Genomic DNA, 13,815 nt, shown 5'->3' with positions numbered 1-13,815 from the left:
AAAAATTAGAGCACTTCAACAGACTATGTAAAACTTAAAGGTTGGATGGTTAGTCATGTAGACTAACCAAAGTAGAGAGCGAATGAGATGAGGTGGAAATCTAAATTTGGAGAGTTATTTACAAAGCTTGTTGGAGACATTTTTTAATAATAGCTAAAATTATCTATATAAAATGATTTGGCTAATCTCTTAGAGATGCTCTAGTATATATGATTTTGTAATCTGGTCTATAGTGGGGATGGTAAATTCATGATGGACGTGTTTAATTAGATGTGCAAGTTTTCTAGTGACCGTGTCTAAGCATATTTTTCATTAAGAGAATAAGATAAAAGTTTGTTATAACAAGATGTGAACTCGATCGAAGATCATAGTTACAAAAGATTTAAAGGTTTTATTTCACCGTGATCCGTGCACGACCTACGGCATTATCCTCTCTTAGATGTGTAAGTTGCGCCTAGTAGGGTGAACTTGGACGTGCTAAGATGTAACGGGATAGATTGAGAGATGGTTTGTGTTTGTATGCACTTGTTTAATTACACACAAGAATAGGTTGGTCACGTACGAAAGATTAAGAAACATTTGAGTGGTTTTAATTTATCATTTTGTATTTTAATAACCCATATCATCTCAATGAGCTTTAATTCTCACTAAATAAATATTACTTTATAGTATACATTAATGTAACATCCCGAAAATTACCTAAAATAAATCGTGCGCTAAAATTTTGTTTCTCGTCGTTGAGCTCAATCTCTCCTTAAAACCCTAACCCCAGTTTTCTGGAACCTCCCTGTTCCGATCTCCCGATTCCCGAACAACTTGTCCCGACACCCGTATCCAGCACCCTGATTTTCCCTCTCGTCCCGCGCATCGCGCTCACGCACGCCCAGGCGCCGCGCGTGGCCGACCGGGCGCCGCGATCACGGCGCGAATCCCGCCCTTTCTCTCTCTCTCCATTTCCCTCTCTCTCTCCTTTTTCTTTTCCCATTTTCTTTTCTTTTCTTTTCTCTCTCCTTCCCTCTCCCTCTCTCCTTCCCTTCTTCTCTGCCGCGCGCGTGACCCGGCCCCTCTTGCCCCCTGCTCCACCCGGCCGCGCCCTCCACCGGGAAACGCCACCTTGGACCCCGCTCCGGCCACGCAGCGCGCCGGCCCGGCCCTGTCCCCCCTCCGCGCGCGCGCCGCCCTACAGCTGCTCGGCGCACACCGACCCGCGCCCCGGCCGCCCGCTGCTCGCCGCGAACACCGCCCCCGGGCCGTGCCCACGCGAGCGCCTGTGCGCGTGCACGCCCCCGGGACCCCGCTCTCGCGCGCGCCGCTGCGCTCAGCCCGACCCAGCCTGCGCGCCGCTCCAGCGCCGCCCACGCCCTGCTCCGCACGCCACGGCCGCCTGGCCGCTCCTACGCGCGCAGCGCCCCACTGTCCAGCCCCGCTCGCCCTGCCCACGACGCGTCCCGTCGACGGCCGAAGCTCCGACCCGCACGCGCACGCCGTCGCACCGGCGCACAGCGCCGGCGACCACGGCACAGTGCCGCCTGCGGCGGTCGCCGCCTCGCGTCACTTCGCCGTCCACTGGTGCCATTGACGAAGCACAGCGCCGCCCCTCGAACCGTCCCTTCACCAGCACGCATCCCGCCTCAACCCCCCGTTGACGCCCGCACAGAGCTTCGCCGCCCCCACCCCATTGACGCCGCTCAGAGCCGCCTCGCCGGCCGTCGCCCCGCTCTTACCCCTCCACCGCCTTGGCCGCCTATAAAAGGGGCCGCGGAGCATCCCCAAGTATCGCATCCACCACCCAGAGCCACCGCCGCCGCCCTAGCTTCTCCTTTGCTCCCCTAGCACCGCCGCCGCCTGCCTTGTAGCACCGCCGCCGCTGGCCGCCGTGGCCGGACCGCCACACGCCATCTCCGGCCGAGGTGAGGCAGGGGATCATCTCACCGCAGCTCCCTCTCTCTTTCCCCCTCAGTCCCGGCCGCTGCCTCGGCCCAGGGGGCCCGAATCGGGTCGCCGCCGACGCGCCCCTACCCCTCCCCTGTTCTGCGTCGAGGGGAGGAGGAAGAAAGGGCGTTTTTGCCCATAACCCCCCTCCATTCCTTTCTATTTGCTTAAGAGCCCTCCCATCCTTTGTTATCTTTCAAATAAAACCCTGTCCTTTATGGTAATCACAAACAAAGCCTCCACTATATAAATTGGATTAGAAATAAGACCCTATCCTTTTCCCAAATAGCCCAAACCTTTTCAGAAATTCTAGATAAGCCCTTTCATTATTTACAACTAAGTCCCTGGACCATTGCTTAACCCCTAACCCTTTGTTTAACATATCATTTCATGCGTCAAACGACCTTGGTTTAAACTAAAATTTTACCACACCTCTCTTAAACTAGTTTTGACCATGCCATTAGAAGCACACCCAAATATACCACTCCTTGCCCTATATTTTATGTGTTCCGATTCGAGCTCAACGATAGACCCTTATTTTCTGAGTATTGATTGTGTGCTTGTTTGTGTACGCTGTAGACCACGGAGTGAGCGAAGGAGAGCCCGTTGACGAGCAGTGCTGTGAGCAGGTGAACGAGGACCCGTTCCACGACCCCGAGCCCGAAGGACAGGACTTCCCCGAAGGCTTTGAAGACGGCAAGTTCAATCCCATCCTTTGATGCATGTTTCTGTCCTAGTTTTCTATAAACGCAACCCAATGACCTGTTTTACAAAATTGCATATGTTTTACTTGCATGAAAACACGGTTGGATAGCCACCCCTTGATTTGTGATGACCATTCCTTGACTACCTAGATTAATGTCTGATTTTGCTTGGACGTTAATCGATATTAGAACGCTTAGGACTTTACTTTTAATATGATCTATTTGATAAAGAAAATGTGTGCGTGTGGGAAGGGATAAAATGTGGATTTCGAAAGATGAGTATGGACGAGATGGACGGCATTTCTGTGTGATTTGCCGGTTGGTGTGCTTGTGCCTGTGTGGCAGAGCAAGGAGGGAAATATCCATCTTGTCGTGTCTAAGGACCGAGTTGGTGTGTCATCTCACCTAACTCCATTATCGTGCAAACCACTCGACCGTTGAATGGGCAACGGCGTAGCATAAATCCCACTAGTTGGTGTGATAGCCATCAGGAGAGCTGAGAGCAACGGGTGACTAAGGAAAAGGGATAAGCCCCGAGTGACTTATGCCCGGTTAAACCTAAGTGAACGGTCAATGACCCCTTGGTGCATCCCGTGATGGCTAGTCAGGCTTGGCTAAGGTGGGTAATGGCTATGTTGGGATCTACACCAACACGACGGTGTTCGAGTTGTGGTATCCTACTTGTGGGTAAAGTTGCACACCTCTGCAGAGTTAAGAATCTATTCGAATAGTCCGGGCCCACGGTATTGGGCGAGTTATGGTGTGGTCACATAACTAGTGTTTCTTTGGGATGGGCTGGTGTGAGTTGTTTTGGAATTGGTTCCGGCAGTTGTGCCGTGTGCTACGACGGACGGGGAGTCCGGTAGCAGTTTTAAAACCTGAACTCTGTGTTACTGCAAAAACTGATTTCTAAAAGGTTTTTCATAAAATAAACCCCTGCATAAAATGTCGCTTTTCTGCAAATTAAACCGTAACCTTATCCTTGATTTACCTATGCATATTATTCTGTTATAACCCCCTCCGTGGGTGTGGTTGGACTTGCTGAGTACGTTTGTACTCACCCCACTCTTACTTTTTACAGAAGAAGACCCGGACTTCGTACCAGACGATGCCGAGTAGGGTTATCGTTCTACACCCAACCTTGTCTGTGGAACCGGCCCTGTTGAGATGCCTCCGCTGTCGCAGTACTCTGAGCCCGTAGTAGACCCTATGTGGTTCGCGGTCTGGTGTTATGTCGTAGCCTGGTTAATTATTATCATCATCTGTATCGAGTGTCCTCCAAGGTTTGTACGGTTTTGAACCATCTGATGTAATAAATGTGGCATCAGCCTCCTGGGACTGGTGCTTTGTATCACATTTAAGTCTTCTCTTATGAGGGGACGCTTCAGGTGGTATCAGAGCCGTAGGTTGGCCGTAGGACGTGACCCTAGGAGCGAAACCCGTTTTCAGGACCTTTCACCTTAGGACTTTTCTATCCTTAATCCTTTCCTCACACAAACACTTACCTTTGGTTCTCGCCCTGTTCCAGATGGCTGACAATGGATGGATCGGCGGAATCTGTTTCGCAGAGCCCGGCCTTCCAAAGTTGTTGATACTCAGCCTGGAACGCATTGGAGTTGTGGATCCGCCAGAATTTCTTTACCGGGAGTACGACTCTAAGGGCACTCTTCGGTGTGACCTGATGATCTTCATAGCAAGAAGCACCCGCTACCCTGATGTGGACCCTTGGTTCATCTCCACCACTGGATTCTGTTTCCCGGATACCTATCGGAAAGCCGCCCGCAAAGCCCTACGACGTCTGCGTGTGATCTACAGGCATCACCTCCAGCGGACTCCTATGGGATTTTTCCCGCCGACTGAAGGAAGAGGACGCACGTGGATTGCCAGGATGAGAGGACTTGGAAGAGAAGAAGAAGACCTAGAAGACACGGTCTCTCACCTATCCATCTATCTCACCGGCCTGGATGAGCTCTATCGCGAGCAAGCAGCACAACTGAAACAGCAGGTCCACAGAGCAGAAAACGCAACCCAGGAGATGGAGGAACAACGGTCGAGGACTTTCCATGCCGAGTATTCCCTAGCCGCCCTCCAAGTCCAAATGGATGAAAAAGAGGAAGAACTGGAAGAACAGCGGGCAAGAGCCACACGCGCCGAGGACTCGCTAGCCGCTCTCCAAGCTCGTATGCGGAGGTACGAGGCTCGCTGGGGAATAGGAGGATGGATAGAGGAAGACGCTGAAGAAGAACCTGAAGAGGCTCAATGGGATGTAAACACCCAGACCGAAGAGGAAGAGCCCATGGAAACCCATTGGGATGTTGGAACTCAAACTGAGGAAGAAGAACCTGAAGAGACCCACTGGGATAAAGGAACTCAGACCGAGGATGACATGATGGATCAGTATCTCCCACTGAAGAAACGCCCTCTTAGGATCGAGGAAGAGTCTCCATGATAGGGGTCGTCTCCAAGCTAGAACCTTTGCTCTAATAATAATCATGTACCCATGAAGTTGTACCCCCCATGACGCCATAAATAAAAATCATCTACCCCTTTGTGTACCTCAAATAATTGTGCAAGTTTTTCACCATATCTTTGTTTTCAGATGGCTGAGGAAGGATGGACCCAGGGCGACTGCCAAGCTGCACCTGGCTTCCCCAGCCTCTTGATCAACGCCCTGGAGAGCCTTGGCGTCACGGAACGCCCAAGGTACTACAGCAGAGAGTACGAGCATCATGGCACTCTCCGCTGCAGGGTGATCCTAGTCGTCGCCAGAAGTGACCGCTACCCCGACATCCTGTCATGGCGAGTGACTGCTACAGGGTTTAGGCACCAGGACACCTATCCCCTAGCCGTCAGGAAAGCACTTCGTTATCTGTGCCGGATTTTCGAAGGACACCTCACCCCCCACACCAATGAGGTTCTTCCCACCAGCCATCAGGACACCAGTTTGGGAAGCTCGAATGAGAAGCCTGGAACGGCGCCGCCATGAAGAAGTCCTCCTGTACCAAGTAGCTACCTACCTAGCCTCCTTGGATCAGCTCTTTGACGAGCAAGCCAACTTGCTGAGGGAACAGACCCATCGAGCCGAGCAAGCAGAGCTCGCACTAAGACTGCAGCAGATCCGAGCAGTCCAAGCCGAGGCAAGAGCCGCAGCAGCGGTCAGCAGTGAAGCAGTTGCTCAGGAGAGCCTCAGGCAAGCCCGAGACCGGCGTATGCAAGAATGGGCTAGTAGTGGAACCCCAGTCCCGGCAATAGGAGAAGACCAAGTTCTGCTCGGAACGCCCGTCTTTGGATGGGGACCACTCGTTGGAAACCCACTAGCCCCACCCGAGAATCCTGGAAGGTCTACGGCCACCGCCGCAAGAGAAGCCGCAACGCAACCCCGGGGAAACGGAGGTCTAGAGGATGGCGAACCGGGACCACTCATTTCCCCGGAGGTCGTGAGTTCCTTTCCGAGGGAGGAACCCACTCAAGCCGATGAGTCAGCCTAAAGTGCTAGCGACCGTCAAGGGATGAAGCCGTGTGGTCCGAAGAAGATCAGTGCCCCTTTTCTTTTGTAGTTGTGTACCCGGTCGTGTAGTACGCGTTTGGCCTTGCCCCTTGTTGTACCACCCTTGCTGTAATAAAGTTGCTTGTGCTTGTTGTTTGTGATGATTGCTTGTTGATTGTGTGCTTGCCGGCAGTAAATAGATACTGCCTTTTCAAAAAATACGACTTAACCAACTTAAACATCACCTAATCTTAGTCCCAATCCACTCGTTCTGCAGATGGTTTCCCGGAGCATCACAAGGGCCTCCCGAGTCAGGGACCCTGCAGCCGCTGATGCAGGAGTACACCCTGACGGGCAAAACCATCCTCAGGAAGAACAAGAAGTGAGTCAGGGCAGAGGAGAAAATCATGGTGCACAGCTGCCACCACCACCACCACCTTTCGTGGACCTGGCACAAGTAATCCATAACCAGACTCTCATACTGGAGACACTGGCCAATGCTCTAGTGAACAGGCAGCCACGAGAGCAGACCTTTAATGACAAGCTGACAGCTTTTCTGAGGGCCAAGCCACCCACTTTTGCCGGATCCAGCAACCCCTTGGATGCAGATGACTGGCTCCGCGTGATCCAGAGGAAGCTCGAGCCATTTGGGTGCCAGGATCGAGATAAAGTTCTTCTGGCTGCACATCAACTCACCGGGACTGCCTTAGCCTGGTGGGAGAATTACTGCGCTGCTGCCAGAGATGCCTCCACCATCACCTGGAATGAGTTCGTGAGGGAGTTCCGCCGTTATCACATCCCCTCGGCCACCATGAAGCGCAAGGCAGATGAGTTCCGCGCACTTCAGCAGGGGAGTATGTCGGTGGAAGAATATACTCACCAGTTTATGGAGCTGTCTCGATACGCGCCAGATGAAGTGAACGACGACGAGAAGAAGCAGGACATGTTCAAGAAGGGACTAAACCCAGAACTCAGGACCCTGCTCACTCCTCAGATCTATCCTGATTTCAACACCTTGATGAACAAGGCAATCCTCACCGAGAAGGCTAAGATTGATGAAAGGAAAGAGAACAAGCGCAGGTTTCTGGAGAGTAAGTCTCGCCAGCAGGATCGTTTTCAGATGACCAGAAGTCTCAGCTACAACGCACCAAGGTCCCAAGCCCCAATGCAGTACAAAACTCAGTCTCAAGTGACAGGACCACGGGCCCCTAACACACAGCCCAGAAGCCAGAACACCGTGAGGGCCTCACAGAATAATGCGAGCCAGGTCACCAACAACAACAGCAACGTGAGAGCCTGCTTCAACTGCCGTGAGACGGGTCACTTCATCGCCGACTGCCCCTATGCCAAGAACAAGCCTGCTACTTCGGCTTTCTCCAACACAGTGAACGGACCCAAGCCAGTTCTGACTGGTGCCAACCGAGTGCCCCTCCGTGGCAACAGCAACAACAACAACAACCAGCAGAGGCAATCCCAGCAGTCTTTTGGACGAGCCCGTGTCAACCACATCGACGCACAGGAAGCTCAAGGAGCCCAGGGCGTAGTACTCGGTGAGTACCTAGTCAGCTCAACTCTTGCAACAGTACTGTTTGATTCTGGAGCATCACACTCATTCATATCCTCGAGTTTTGTGGAGAAACATAAAATACCTACAGTACTACTAAAAACACCCCTAATAACCCGGACGCCCGGAGGAGACATCAGGTGTCAACTGGGTTGTCTACGGGTAAGGATCAATTTAAGTGGGGTAGAGTTTCTAGCAGACCTAGTAGTACTTAAGTCAGAAGGGATAGATGTGATCCTTGGAATGGATTGGCTGAGCAAACACAATGGCCTCATAGGTTGTACGGATAAGGTAGTACATCTAACAAACTCGGAGGGAGTCCGAGTGACCTGTCATACCCGGGAAAGTGGAGCAAACCCGATGGTGTTTAGCATGGAAGCCAAGTCCTTGGAGGAAGTCCCAGTAGTGAATGAGTACCCCGATGTCTTTCCCGAAGAGCTTCCCGGTATGCCACCAGATAGGGACGTAGAATTTGTCATTGATCTTGTTCCTGGAACCGCCCCCATAGCCAAAAGACCCTATAGGATGGCAGCCTCTGAGTTGGCAGAGTTAAAGAAACAACTAGAGGAGTTACAACGGATTGGCTTCATCAGGCCAAGTTCGTCTCCTTGGGGAGCCCCGGTTCTATTCGTCAAGAAGAAGGACGGAAGTATGAGGTTGTGTGTAGACTACCGGGCACTAAACGAAGTCACTATCAAAAATAAGTACCCCCTTCCCAGGATCGATGATCTCTTTGATCAGTTAAAAGGAGCTAAGTACTTTTCCAAGATTGACCTAAGGTCCGGCTATTTTCAGCTCAAGATCAGGGAGAGCGACATCCCGAAAACAGCTTTTGTCACCCGTTATGGGCAATTTGAGTTTACGGTGATGTCCTTTGGACTGACAAATGCACCTGCCTATTTCATGAACCTCATGAACAAAGTATTTATGGATGAGTTAGATAAGTTTGTCGTAGTCTTCATTGACGACATACTTATTTACTCGAAAAGTATTCAGGAGCACGAACAACACCTGAGGGTAGTTTTGGAAAAACTGAGAGTGCATAGGCTATACGCCAAATTCAGCAAGTGTGAATTTTGGCTAGAGAAGGTAGCCTTCCTTGGTCATATTCTGACCGCAGAAGGAGTAGCAGTGGACCCCGAGAAGGTCGAAGCGGTCTCCAACTGGCAACCGCCGACCAACGTGAGTGAGATCAGGAGTTTTCTTGGATTAGCTGGGTATTATCGGAGATTCATTGAAGGGTTTTCTAAAATAGCCCGGCCCATGACCGAGCTGCTCAAGAAAGAAAAGAAGTTCACCTGGACGGAGTCGTGCGAAAGGAGCTTCCAGGAGTTGAAGCGAAGATTGACGACAGCCCCAGTGCTAACCCTGCCGGATATTCATCGGGATTTTGTCATCTATTGTGATGCGTCCCGACAAGGATTGGGTTGTGTACTGATGCAAGATGGGAAAGTCGTTGCATATGCTTCCCGTCAGCTCAGGACTCATGAGCAAAATTACCCGACCCATGACCTAGAACTTGCAGCGGTAGTGCACGCACTTAAGATCTGGAGGCATTATTTGATTGGAAATAAGTGTGAAATCTTCACCGACCATAAAAGTTTGAAGTATATCTTCACCCAGCCGGACTTGAACTTGAGGCAGAGAAGATGGCTGGAATTAGTCAAAGATTATAATTTGGAAATTCGTTATCACCCAGGCAAAGCCAATGTAGTAGCTGATGCCCTAAGTCGGAAATCCTACGGGCCCAAGAATGACCATTTACGAGAGGAAATGGCACGATTAAATGTGCACATTGTCCCTCGAGGTTCCAGCCAAGTGCTGAACGTTCAAACCACTCTAGAAGAAAGAATCAGGAAAGCCCAAAAATCGGACAAGGGACTGATGGAGATCCGGAGGCAAACCGGAGAAAATAAGGCCCCAGACTTTCGAGTTGATAATAAGGGAACATTGTGGTATAAAGACAGAATTTGTGTGCCCCAGAAGGGAGATTTCAGGCAGATGATCATGGATGAAGCCCACAACTCGGCCTACTCCATCCACCCAGGATCCACCAAAATGTATATGGACTTAAAACAGAAATATTGGTGGAATGGGATGAAGGCAGATATTGCACGATTCGTCGCCCATTGCGATACTTGCCAGAGAATCAAAGCTGAACACCAGAAGCCGGCAGGATTGTTGCAACCCCTACCCATTCCGGTTTGGAAATGGGATGAAGTAGGAATGGATTTTGTAGTGGGCTTGCCCAGAACCCAGAAAGGGCACGATTCCATATGGGTAATAGTGGATCGCCTTACTAAATCAGCTCACTTCATACCCGTACGAACCAACTATGACGGGGAGAAACTAGCTAAGCTCTATATAGAGAACATAGTGAAATTGCATGGTGTGCCCAGCCGAATCGTTTCAGATAGAGGGACCCAGTTCACCTCTAGATTTTGGAAGAGCTTGCATAAAGCCATGGGCACCAAGCTAGACTTTAGTTCCGCGTATCACCCGCAGACGGATGGTCAGACGGAAAGGGTGAATCAGATTATGGAAGATATGCTAAGAGCGTGTGTTCTCACTTATGGCAAAGATTGGGAACAAAGCTTACCTTATGTCGAGTTCTCATACAACAATGGATATCAAGCAAGTTTGGGCATGTCATCGTTTGAAGCTCTCTACGGAAGGAAATGCAGAACCCCTCTGATGTGGTCAGAAGTTGGAGAACGTGCCCTAGTCGGCCCCGCACTCATAAAAGAAGCCGAAGAAAGAGTCGCCGAGATTCGAGAAAAGATAAAAGCGGCCCAGTCCCGACAGAAGAGCTACGCCGACAAGAAAAGACGGGAAATAAGTTTCAACCCAGGAGAGTTCGTGTATCTCAAGGTATCGCCTATTCGAGGAACCCGAAGATTTCAGGTACAAGGAAAATTGGCCCCTCGGTATATTGGACCATACCGAGTTCTGAAGAAAGTTGGAGCAGTAGCATACCGTTTGGAGCTACCAGAAGAAATGTCGGATATACACCCAGTATTCCATGTCTCACAGTTGAGAAGGTGTTTGAGGATACCTGAAGTAGAGCATGTGCTGGTTGAAACGATAGATCTGCAGCCAGACCTGCGATATCAGGAAATACCGGTGAAGATCCTAGACACCGTCACCAGGAGGACCAGAAACTCCGAAGTACGAATTTGCAGAGTTCAGTGGAGCAGGCACGGAGTAAAAGAAGCTACGTGGGAACGCGAAGATGCTCTGAAGAAGGAATTTCCCCACCTATTTAGGGACCAGTCGAATCTCGAGGACGAGATTCATTTTAAGTGGGGTAGGTTTGTAACATCCCGAAAATTACCTAAAATAAATCGTGCGCTAAAATTTTGTTTCTCGTCGTTGAGCTCAATCTCTCCTTAAAACCCTAACCCCAGTTTTCCGGAACCTCCCTGTTCCGATCTCCCGATTCCCGAACAACTTGTCCCGACACCCGTATCCAGCACCCTGATTTTCCCTCTCGTCCCGCGCATCGCGCTCACGCACGCCCAGGCGCCGCGCGTGGCCGACCGGGCGCCGCGATCACGGCGCGAATCCTGCCCTTTCTCTCTCTCTCCATTTCCCTCTCTCTCTCCTTTTTCTTTTCCCATTTTCTTTTCTTTTCTTTTCTCTCTCCTTCCCTCTCCCTCTCCTTCCCTTCTTCTCTGCCGCGCGCGTGACCCGGCCCCTCTTGCCCCCTGCTCCACCCGGCCGCGCCCTCCACCGGGAAACGCCACCTTGGACCCCGCTCCGGCCACGCAGCGCGCCGGCCCGGCCCTGTCCCCCCTCCGCGCGCGCGCCGCCCTACAGCTGCTCGGCGCACACCGACCCGCGCCCCGGCCGCCCGCTGCTCGCCGCGAACACCGCCCCCGGGCCGTGCCCACGCGAGCGCCTGTGCGCGTGCACGCCCCCGGGACCCCGCTCTCGCGCGCGCCGCTGCGCTCAGCCCGACCCCGCCTGCACGCCGCTCCAGCGCCGCCCACGCCCTGCTCCGCACGCCACGGCCGCCTGGCCGCTCCTACGCGCGCAGCGCCCCACTGTCCAGCCCCGCTCGCCCTGCCCACGACGCGTCCCGTCGACGGCCGAAGCTCCGACCCGCACGCGCACGCCGTCGCCCCGGCGCACAGCGCCGGCGACCTCGGCACAGTGCCGCCTGCGGCGGTCGCCGCCTCGCGTCACTTCGCCGTCCACTGGTGCCATTGACGAAGCACAGCGCCGCCCCTCGAACCGTCACTTCACCAGCACGCATCCCGCCTCAACCCCCCGTTGACGCCCGCACAGAGCTTCTCCTTTGCTCCCCTAGCACCGCCGCCTCGCCGGCCGTCGCCCCGCTCTTACCCCTCCACCGTTGACGCCGCTCAGAGCCGCCTCGCCGGCCGTCGCCCCGCTCTTACCCCTCCACCGCCTTGGCCGCCTATAAAAGGGGCCGCGGAGCATCCCCAAGTATCGCATCCACCACCCAGAGCCACCGCCGCCGCCCTAGCTTCTCCTTTGCTCCCCTAGCACCGCCGCCGCCTGCCTTGTAGCACCGCCGCCGCTGGCCGCCGTGGCCGGACCGCCACACGCCATCTCCGGCCGAGGTGAGGCAGGGGATCATCTCACCGCAGCTCCCTCTCTCTTTCCCCCTCAGTCCCGGCCGCTGCCTCGGCCCAGGGGGCCCGAATCGGGTCGCCGCCGACGCGCCCCTACCCCTCCCTTGTTCTGCATCGAGGGGAGGAGGAAGAAAGGGCGTTTTTGCCCATAACCCCCCTCCATTCCTTTCTATTTGCTTAAGAGCCCTCCCATCCTTTGTTATCTTTCAAATAAAACCCTGTCCTTTATGGTAATCACAAACAAAGCCTCCACTATATAAATTGGATTAGAAATAAGACCCTATCCTTTTCCCAAATAGCCCAAACCTTTTCAGAAATTCTAGATAAGCCCTTTCATTATTTACAACTAAGTCCCTGGACCATTGCTTAACCCCTAACCCTTTGTTTAACATATCATTTCATGCGTCAAACGACCTTGGTTTAACCTAAAATTTTACCACACCTCTCTTAAACTAGTTTTGACCATGCCATTAGAAGCACACCCAAATATACCACTCCTTGCCCTATATTTTATGTGTTCCGATTCGAGCTCAACGATAGACCCTTATTTTCTGAGTATTGATTGTGTGCTTGTTTGTGTACGCTGTAGACCACGGAGTGAGCGAAGGAGAGCCCGTTGACGAGCAGTGCTGTGAGCAGGTGAACGAGGACCCGTTCCACGACCCCGAGCCCGAAGGACAGGACTTCCCCGAAGGCTTTGAAGACGGCAAGTTCAATCCCATCATTTGATGCATGTTTCTGTCCTAGTTTTCTATAAACGCAACCCAATGGCCTGTTTTACAAAATTGCATATGTTTTACTTGCATGAAAACACGGTTGGATAGCCACCCCTTGATTTGTGATGACCATTCCTTGACTACCTAGATTAATGTCTGATTTTGCTTGGACGTTAATCGATATTAGAACGCTTAGGACTTTACTTTTAATATGATCTATTTGATAAAGAAAATGTGTGCGTGTGGGAAGGGATAAAATGTGGATTTCGAAAGATGAGTATGGACGAGATGGACGGCATTTCTGTGTGATTTGCCGGTTGGTGTGCTTGTGCCTGTGTGGCAGAGCAAGGAGGGAAATATCCATCTTGTCGTGTCTAAGGACCGAGTTGGTGTGTCATCTCACCTAACTCCATTATCGTGCAAACCACTCGACCGTTGAATGGGCAACGGCGTAGCATAAATCCCACTAGTTGGTGTGATAGCCATCAGGAGAGCTGAGAGCAACGGGTGACTAAGGAAAAGGGATAAGCCCCGAGTGACTTATGCCCGGTTAAACCTAAGTGAACGGTCAATGACCCCTTGGTGCATCCCGTGATGGCTAGTCAGGCTTGGCTAAGGTGGGTAATGGCTATGTTGGGATCTACACCGACACGACGGTGTTCGAGTTGTGGTATCCTACTTGTGGGTAAAGTTGCACACCTCTGCAGAGTTAAGAATCTATTCGAATAGTCCGGGCCCACGGTATTGGGCGAGTTATGGTGTGGTCACATAACTAGTGTTTCTTTGGGATGGGCTGGTGTGAGTTGTTTTG

This window comes from Panicum virgatum, chromosome 9K (assembly GCF_016808335.1).
Source record: "Panicum virgatum strain AP13 chromosome 9K, P.virgatum_v5, whole genome shotgun sequence".
NCBI lineage: Eukaryota > Viridiplantae > Streptophyta > Magnoliopsida > Poales > Poaceae > Panicum > Panicum virgatum.
Note: the sequence above shows the minus strand (reverse complement) of the source record.